We start from the raw sequence: 9,547 nt of genomic DNA, 5'->3' as shown, positions 1-9,547 counted from the left end.
AATTCCTACTATGTGAAAAGATGTTCTGATGTCGAACATAGTAGGAAATTGTTGGCTTAGTGGCCATTAATGGATGCCACTAGTCAACACGAGAACTCTCACCATTGATGACAATGAGAGTCAAGATGCCCAAACACATCTTGCTAGGTACGAATGAATTTGCTGAAGTCGAGTCACCTAGAAGATCTGACGAACAAGGGACATTAATGTATTCCCATTGCTTGTCAGCATGAGAACTTGCCATTAAGGCATGCAAGTGTCAAGGTGTTTTTCCAAAGAACTTAGACTCAAAGGACTATGGACTCAATAATTTGCATTGAAGCAGGGCTTATTTGCAGAATGAAAATGACAGGAAATGGAAGATGGCAATGGAGAGTAGAAATGACAATGGGAAATAAGCATATGAATGAGCCTCTTGCTTTTATTTGTGGGTTATGAATGGACAAAAAGAGATGGAAAGTGTATGTGAATGTAAATGGAAAGTATGGAGTGGAATGAGGTGAATGGTTTATTATGAAGTATGGATGTGATGGATGAATGTGATGGAGACAATAGTATCTGAAAGTTTTTCAAGTGTTTGGATCTGATTTTGCATCAGCATATTTCCTCTTTGTTGTTGATCATCCTCTTATGAAACAAATTGGTCTCTTAGAGAGACGTCATTCTCTTGTAGTCATTTGTCCTTCCTCCTGGAACCTGCAAAAAAACTAATACTTCTTCTGCAATGGAATGTAAGATTATCAAAGGAGAGAGACGGCCAATCTCTCTAGTTATGATATTTACACACAAAACTAAGAATTTGTATTAATGAAACAAGTTCTCAAAGGAAAAATCAAAAGAACTTATACCTGATTTGGAATTAGTGCCTCAAGTTGATGTTGCTTCTTTTTAGCAATTTATTTCATTATTTGTCATTTCAAACTCAAATGATGGATTTCTCATTGTGTAGATCTTGTTGAGATCTTTCCAATGGTACTTAAATCATCAAAATCTGATTTTGTATGAGAAAGATAGGATGATTTGAACAATGAGGTTTTTCTGGCTGCGGAATTAGACTTTAGCTGCGGAATGTGCACGGTTCTATAGCTACAATCTTGGATACAAAGTTAGCCATTCATCTTTCATCATTAGTCCAAAATTAATTAATACCTTCAGAAAAGTGAGCAAATAACTTATTCATTTCATTGATTCAAAATTATTATTTTTTCTTGACATGCAGCGACTCAGTGTGGCGACTCAGTGTAGCGACTTAGTGATAACACACAATTTGACTTCCTTTTGACCGAGGTCTTTTTCATCAAATTTGATCGAATGAATAGGACACCATCCATGTACCAACATTCCCCCAGCTACCCATGTGACTTGTTTTGCTTGATGACACCTGCAACCTAGAGTTTAACAAAACAGCTGCGGAAAGTTAAGCCAGCTGCGGAAAGTTGAGCCAGCTGCGGAAAGTTGAGCTAGCTGCGGAAAGTTGAGCCAGCTGCGGAAAGTTAAGCTAAAACAGTCGATCATCAATTTTGAATTATTTTTTTTTCATTGTCTGCATGTAGGAACTCTGTGAATGGAGCAAAACAATCTTATTAATGGACTTATAGTTTGATAAACAGCCAATAACCGTGATAATAACTATTTGGCCCTTTCATAGACTTAAGCCCTTCCGGTTCTGCCCTTAATAACCGACCCATCCTTTACTCTGTTTAAAATTTGTCTGCCTGTGAGGGTTTAACAGAGGTAAGACAGCTGGGTTACGGGGTTTACGAAAAAGACAACAGTGACTGAAAATGTAAACTGGATAATAGGTAGCGGGAGTGAACAAGATTCAGGGACTGTCAGCGGAAAACAGAAGACAGGCAGCCGTGGTGGATTCACGAAATGGGAAGGAGACTAATATGAACAAAGTGGAGATGCAACTGTGCTTCAATAGAACAGTGGATATATGGAATGAACCCAACAAAACTTTAAACTAAACGGCTGCGGAGGAGGTGTAAACACGTTTATAAAATGGTTGCGGAAATTATGCGGTGGAGAGGAGCCGTAATGAAACCAGTCACATATCATGATTACAGGTGGAGTGTAAAAGTGCAGTCAAATATGAGTTAAACCCGAGGATTAATCATGAGGCTGTTATACATCAAGATTGAATGCTAGAAAGGTTCACGCCACATCTATCAATCGGCTGTGAAGAGCCGTATCCAACCAGTTCATGTAATGGAGTTATTTATTAAATAGACCCGTCTTCAATTGGATTGCTGTTAACAGGTGTTACGTTTATCAGCAAAGAACCGATCCAATTAGAACTGTTATTAATCGAGAAGTGGCAGAGCAACTGCTAGACGGGTGGAAAAATCAACAAACGGTTAATCATCAGCACGCCATTGATTTCAAATCGAAAGTAGCTAAATTAAATCAACTATCAGTTAATCAATTCAAATCCAGTTTTTTTCTTCACGCGGCGGCAAAAAAGAGGCTCCAAAGAACCGAGGATTTCTCCCAGACCGCCACAAATTTCTTCAAACGGTTTCTGGGTTATCTAATTGACCCACCTGGCAAAAAAAACCCATGTTTTATTTTCTTGAAATTCGTCTCTGTTTGGGCAAATCGAGCATTTTAAATTTGACGTTTTTCAGGTTTTGCGTTTTTCTGAGTTAACAATTTTTTTACTGTTCTGAATTATTACGAATTGTTGCATTCGGCCTTCTGGTTTTATTTGCTGCGTAACTGCCTTAGTTGTGCTTGTTACTAATGGTGGTCCACCTTCACGAAGCGGGAGTGAACAGTCCACAAATTAATCATGCTGACAATCCAAAAAAATGAATGCACAGAACAGTACACACATCTTGTTGCGTATTGATAAATGGCATGGCATGGGCAGGAAGGACAAACATGATTGATTGGCTTAATTGATAGGATTACAGGGCCAGTGGAAACAGAAACAATAGTCTCCCACCTAACAAGCTACCCCTCCCTCGAAGAGTTTTTTTTTTTTTTCTTTCTCTATTTCTCTCTCAGATGGACTACTTTGGATGTTGATATACCTCGCCTACAGATTTGATTATGGATTAGAAAGGGCATTTTGAGGTGCACGCTGAAGAGAGACAGGCTATGGAACTTAGCTTTAGAGGAAGTGACACACTTTTAGTGTTATCTCCAAAAATGCATGATTCCGTCCTCAAACAAGGAGCTCAATCCACCTTAACAATAATAAATTTCAGCCTCTAAAAAGAAATGCCGAGGCCCCTTGTCTTTGTTTGTCCATTAGCCCTTACTCAATTTCTCCTTATTGATGTTTGTATATGCTCCATGTACATGTCTTCATAGCATATGCTTAGTCATACCTTCATTTTCATTTTATTGCACTAACATCTTGACTGTAAATTTGAAAAACAGAGTGGTGGCTGCAGAAATTGTTTCTGGCTGCGGAAACTGATTCCAGCTGCAAAAACTTGGCACAGCAACCACTTAGCTAAATAGAGATAGTTAGGCAATCTGAATGGAAATGATCATGGGGGAAAAAAAATCTTTTATTGATGAAATGGATGGCATGGAGTGAAAATGGAAATGAAATGAAGTTTATTTTGTCTCTTCTTCTTTTTTTTTTCTTTTCTCTCTCTCTCTTTTTTTTTTTTTTTTTTGAATCAATTGAAGTGATGATGTTTATTTTGTCTCCTATTCTTTTCTTTTCTTTTTTTAGGCATAACAATCCTTTTTCTGATCCTCCAGATCACACAAAGTGCAGGAGGAGAGCATACTCAAGAATTGTTATTTTTTTTTTTTTTTTTTTCAGATGTAAGAAATAAGGTTTCCTAATTACACTTCCCCGGCAACAGTGCCAAAATGTCTAGTCAATTTAATGTCTTAAATTGCTCTACATAAATTATCAATCCGGGTATCGTAAACTGATGAAGTGTGGTGCACCATATGTGCTTAGTTAACCTTTCTCTTACTTCGTTGTTTTATAGTTTATGTTGTTTTTGGGGTTTTGTTCTTGTTAGTTTCCTAAAGTGTCTAATGCAAATGGAAATCCTATTCTAAGGTCTTAAGAGTACTTTTAAAGGACAAGTATGGATAAAGATTTCAAGACAAGGCCTTATGTCCCTAATGGTAACTTCCAAAACTTAGCACTTCAAAAGAACTTAAAACATGTTATTGATGGAATTAGTATTTAAACAAAAGTGTAAATATACAGCTAATTCAGTCAAAATAAAATGCAATAACCAAACAATGAGCTAGTGACTATGAGACCCAGTATCCTTGCTGCTTCAACAAAAGGACAAGATGATTCTATCATGTCCTTAGTCATTAAAAGGCTATGTGCATCACTAATCTACAATCAAAATAGAATGCAACAACCAAACAATGAGCTAGTGACTATGAGACCCAGTATCCTTGCTGCTTCAGCAAAAGGACAAGATGATTCTATCATGTCATTAGTCATTAAAAGGCTATGTGCATCACTAATCTACAATCAAACTTGAAAGCAATTTATGTACAGCTAATATACAGAAGCATAACAAAATTAAATGCAGAATTAAATGACAACTATACAAGGCTTTAGTGTGCAGGGGCCCTCTGCCACTTGCATGAATGAAAAATCTAATCTATCAAACTTGAAAGCAATTAAATAACATAATGAAATCAAAGCAATATTTACAAAATGAAATCTACTCTACCTTACATTCTACAAAGCAATATTTACAAAATGAAATCTACTCTACCTTACATTCTAATATGCTCCATGACATCTACTTCACATCTCCTTCCATGTTGAGAACATCAAAGCTTTATTCAATTTCTTCAAAAGTACAAAGTACAACAAAGTTCTCCAAAGCTTTCAAAAGCCATCAAGAAAGAACTACAAACTTAAGAACTAGGGACTAAAAAACTAACAAATGAAGGAGAGAGATCTCCTATTTATACAAAAAGATGAGAGCCATCTCATTAATGATAGTCCATGAATCTCTCCCTCTACCTCTAGAGTCCTAATCAAAATAGGAACGGATAAGACGCATGTCTTTTTAGAGTTACAATACAATTAGGAGATGTGACACATATCCTCATGATCCCATGATTCTTTCCAACCAAATTCGAATTTGGTCTTAGAGTGCCACATAAGGGTCTTCTAGAAGTCTCCTTTCAACCTACACATGTCAACAACCTCAACCCATTTGTTAGGTATAAGCATATGCACATTATTTTCTAATGTTTAACCACAAATTCACTTAAAAGGCTTAGAAATAATAAAGATTGGAAAAACATAAAGGTGGCCCAATGATAATGAAAGTCGGATGAATGTGGTGACATAGTAGTGAAATGGAGGTGAAATGGAGGTGATATAATGGACATAATAGTTAAAGTGTAATGGAAATGAATGACATTTTCAAGGCTCAACAGATGGTACGGGATTCTGAGGCAATTGTTGGCCTCTAGAAGCTGCTTGAGCTTCCCACATTTGGCTCATCTGGGGTAAGATAGGACACTCATGTGTATAATGGCCATGTACACCACAACATGCATAAGGCTTGTTCGTACGAATAGCCTTGTTTTGTTTGGGTTGGCTTCCATGTTGCTGGTTGTTGGTGTTAGGCTGGTTCCCCTTGGATTCACTAGGTTGATTACCTTGATTACCCTGGTTACCCTTGTTACCCTTGTTACCCTGTGGGTACCCTTCCCCTTATTATTTTTCTTCAAATTTTTGGGATTGGTTGTACTCTACTATGCAAACACCTGACCCTAAGGGGGCAGTAGCTATGGGGACTGAGGGTGCATGGGAGGCTGCAATGTTAATGCTTGAGGGGCTGGAGTTCTCGACTATTCATAAGGAGGAGCAATGGTTTGGTAGATAGGTTGGAGCCCTGAAAACATGTTGCTAGCAGGAGGGGCATAAGTGTTGGAGGAACTGCTGCCCCCCTGTGGATGGCCATAAATTTGCTGAGTATATGGGGAAGGATGTGAAAGCGTTCCAATGATACCGTCGACAATGTGAGATTCCCCCAATGCATTGGAACCTCCAAGACGAGGAAGGTTTGGAATTGATCCAGGTGGATGTTGGTGGCCACCCACCTATCCCATTTGGACCCCCACAACTGTCTCTTTCAGTCTTTTCAGTTTCCTAAATTGCAGCACAATTTACTATTTTTAGTAGTTTTTCGGGTCCTGAACTTCCGGAGCCGTTTTGAGGCCCTAAATGATGTTTTTTTGGGAATCTGGAGCAACATTGGTCCATGGACCAATGTTGCATCCCAAAGTGGTAGTACTCGGATAGATCTTTCTAACGAGCTATCGTACGCGTCAAACGGAGATCGTATGCCAAAGTTACGACCCCGGGAAATTGATGTACCAATTTACCCAAACGGGGCCCACAATTTGGCGTTTCATCTTTCTAGGGTAAGGTTTCGGGATGTGAGGGGTTTTCCATTGTTTCTCAACAATAAATAGGCCTCCGAGCCTCATTGTAACACAGTTTTTAGAACAGTTCAGAGGCATGTAGCTGCACATCTCTTCTCAGAGATAAGCTACCATCGCCCTAGCTGGTTTATTTCCATTTCTGGTTGTAAGCATATTTCAATACTTTCCATTAATGAAATGAAGCATTATTTCCGCTGTATCTCTGTGTTTATGGTTATTGCATCTCTGTATTTATGGTTATCTCTGTAAGCTATTGCGTTCCTGTTTAAATCCGGATCAGTGGTATCAGAGCGGTCTGCTTTGTCTCTGTTTTTCTTTGCATGTCCCCGACGAGGTCGGGATATAAGGAGTTAGGGCTTGAACTGGTCGAACCTTTGCAAGACCAGCCTCGCAAATCCCGACGGCCTCCCATGGCGGATGAGAAGAAAGACGAGGGGGCAGGAGATCCTATCAAAATCTTGCTCGAAGAAGCGCTCGAGCGGCAAAGGAACGCGATGATGGATAACTTTGCGCAGATCCTTCAGCGGCTACCCAAAGGCGACGCATCGGCTTCCAATAGCAACTCTGGAAATGCCACACCCTTCAAGGTACAAGTTAATTTTGAAATCCCCATCTTCGAGGGTCAAATAGACGCAGATGCCGTAGATAAATGGTTAAATCTGCTAGATGGGTATTTTTCTGTTCACGAATTTTCAAGTAGGGAAAAGATTGTTTTCGCTCTTCTCAACGCAGCCCCCCACATCAAGGACTGGTGGGAAACCTACTGCGAGCAGAAGGATGAAAGTACAGGCTCACTATTTTCAGCCACACCCACTTGGAATGACTTCCGGGATGCCATCAAGGAGCAGTACTACCCTGTCAGAAGCTATGAGGACAAATACATCAAATGGACCACACTGCGGCAGGGACGAGACCAAGATGTGCCCGAGTTCACAAACATTTTTCATACCCTTCGCACGCAGTTGGGTATCAAAGATTCTGAGCTGCATTTGGTACTCAAATACCGTGGCTGCCTGCACAAGTACATCCAGGAAGAGATGGTGTTCTTGAACATCTCCTCACTTGGCACAGCATACCGATACGCTGTCAAAATCGAGCAAAAGTTCAAACAGAAGAAGCGAGACTTTGGATCTCCAAATCCGAAGCCCAAAGGACAAAGCCAAGGCGGGGTGACCTAAGACAACCCGTCGAAGCCGCAAGAGAAGAACAACACCACGAAGCTGAAGAAGGACACAGGAAAGTGGTGTGAGTTCCACAAGAGTCCCACTCATAACACAAGTGAGTGTCGGACCAAGCAGTCGCTGGTGGCTGAGTTGAAGGCTTCCGAATCAGATGCATGTTCCGACCCTGAGCCAGAACCTGACAAGGGGAATGGCAAAGGGAAGCAGATCATTGATGCGGATCCTAGCGCCACTGTTGCCACTACCAAGATCCAGGAGAATGAACTTGCAGATCCAGAAGAGGGGGAGCGTCTTTTCCAGTCATAGATGTGGGTGAAGGGTTCGCCGCTGCAATTCATTGTCGACAGTGGAAGCCAAAGGAACCTCATTTCAACAGAGGTCGTGAAGCGGTTGGGCCTACCGACTACACCGCACCCGCAGCCGTACAGTATCGGGTGGCTTCACGAAGGACGAAATCTGAAAGTTCGCCAGCAGTGCCGCCTTCCCTACAGCATCAAACCCTTCACAGACGAGGTATTGTGTGATGTTACACCTCTGGATGTTTGTGATGTATTACTAGGCCAACCATACTTGTGGAGGCGACATGCTGTGTATGAGTCAAGGCCTCGTGCTGTCATTATCTCTTTGAATAATTCATTATACAGAATACCAGAGGTAGCCCCACCGACTGCCACATCTTTGATCACCGCTAAGAAAGGCAGCAAGCTCATATCACAGACCAGGAAATTCATCCGTCTGGTTCACTCCCAAAGTAAGGGGAAGATCGTTGCTACATCCATGACCACTGCAAAGGATTCCTCCATGCAGCAGCAGCAGCAAAGGGATACGGTCATGACAAAACACTGGAACAACTTCTCCTCACCCACATGGGTACCACACAAGTTTCAGGTGGGCAACAAAGTCTGGTTGCATCGACAGAAAGAACGCCTTACCAGAACCCATCAGAAGCTTAGATCACTCCGACATGGTCCTTACAGCAGTACCAAGGCTATGGGGAACAATGCTTTGGAGCACATCATTCCTCCATTCCTTCGCCTGCACCAAATGTTCAAAGTGGACTATCGTCAACCATGCTTCCCACCATCACTGGACACATCAGAGATTGCAGAACAGCTCACCAGGGACCAAGTTCAGCAGATGGAGGAACTCAACGCAATGGGGACCATTGCTTCCTAAGGGGGGAGGAATGATCCAGGTGGATGTTGGTGGCCACCCACCTATCCCATTTGGACCCCCACAACTGTCTCTTTCAGTCTTTTCAGTTTCCTAAATTGCAGCACAGTTTACTATTTTTAGTAGTTTTTTCGGGTCTTGAACTTCCGGAGCCGTTTTGAGGCCCTAAATGACGTTTTTTTGGGAATCTGGGGCAACATGGGTCCATCGACCCATGTTGCCTCCCAAAGTGGTAGTACTCGGATAGATCTTTCTAACGAGCTATCGTATGCGTCAAACGGAGATCGTATGCCAAAGTTACGACCCCGGGAAATTGATGTACCAATTTACCCAAACGGGGCCCACAATTTGGCGTTTCATCTTCTAGGGTAAGGTTTCGGGATGTGAGGGGTTTTCCATTGTTTCTCAACAATAAATAGGCCTCCGAGCCTCATTGTAACACAGTTTTTAGAACAGTTCAGAGGCATGTAGCCACACATCTCTTCTCAGAGATAAGCTACCATCGCCCTAGCTGGTTTATTTCCATTTCTCGTTGTAAGCATATTTCAATACTTTCCATTAATGAAATGAAGCATTATTTCCGCTGTATCTCTGTGTTTATGGTTATTGCATCTCTGTATTTATGGTTATCTCTGTAATCTATTGCATTCCTGTTTAAATCCGGATCAGGAATGACGGTATAAACAAAACTGGATTGAACATAAATCAGGTCATATCTCAGAGCGGTTTGGAGAGCTTCTTCCTCAGTCTAAGGAAAATGGGACGCTATATCTTTTCCAATGGGT

This window comes from Pinus tabuliformis, chromosome 1_1 (assembly GCF_031772625.1).
Source record: "Pinus tabuliformis cultivar Carrire ecotype Pingquan chromosome 1_1, CPIR1, whole genome shotgun sequence".
Lineage (NCBI taxonomy): Eukaryota > Viridiplantae > Streptophyta > Pinopsida > Pinales > Pinaceae > Pinus > Pinus tabuliformis.
This window is presented reverse-complemented; position numbering follows the sequence as displayed.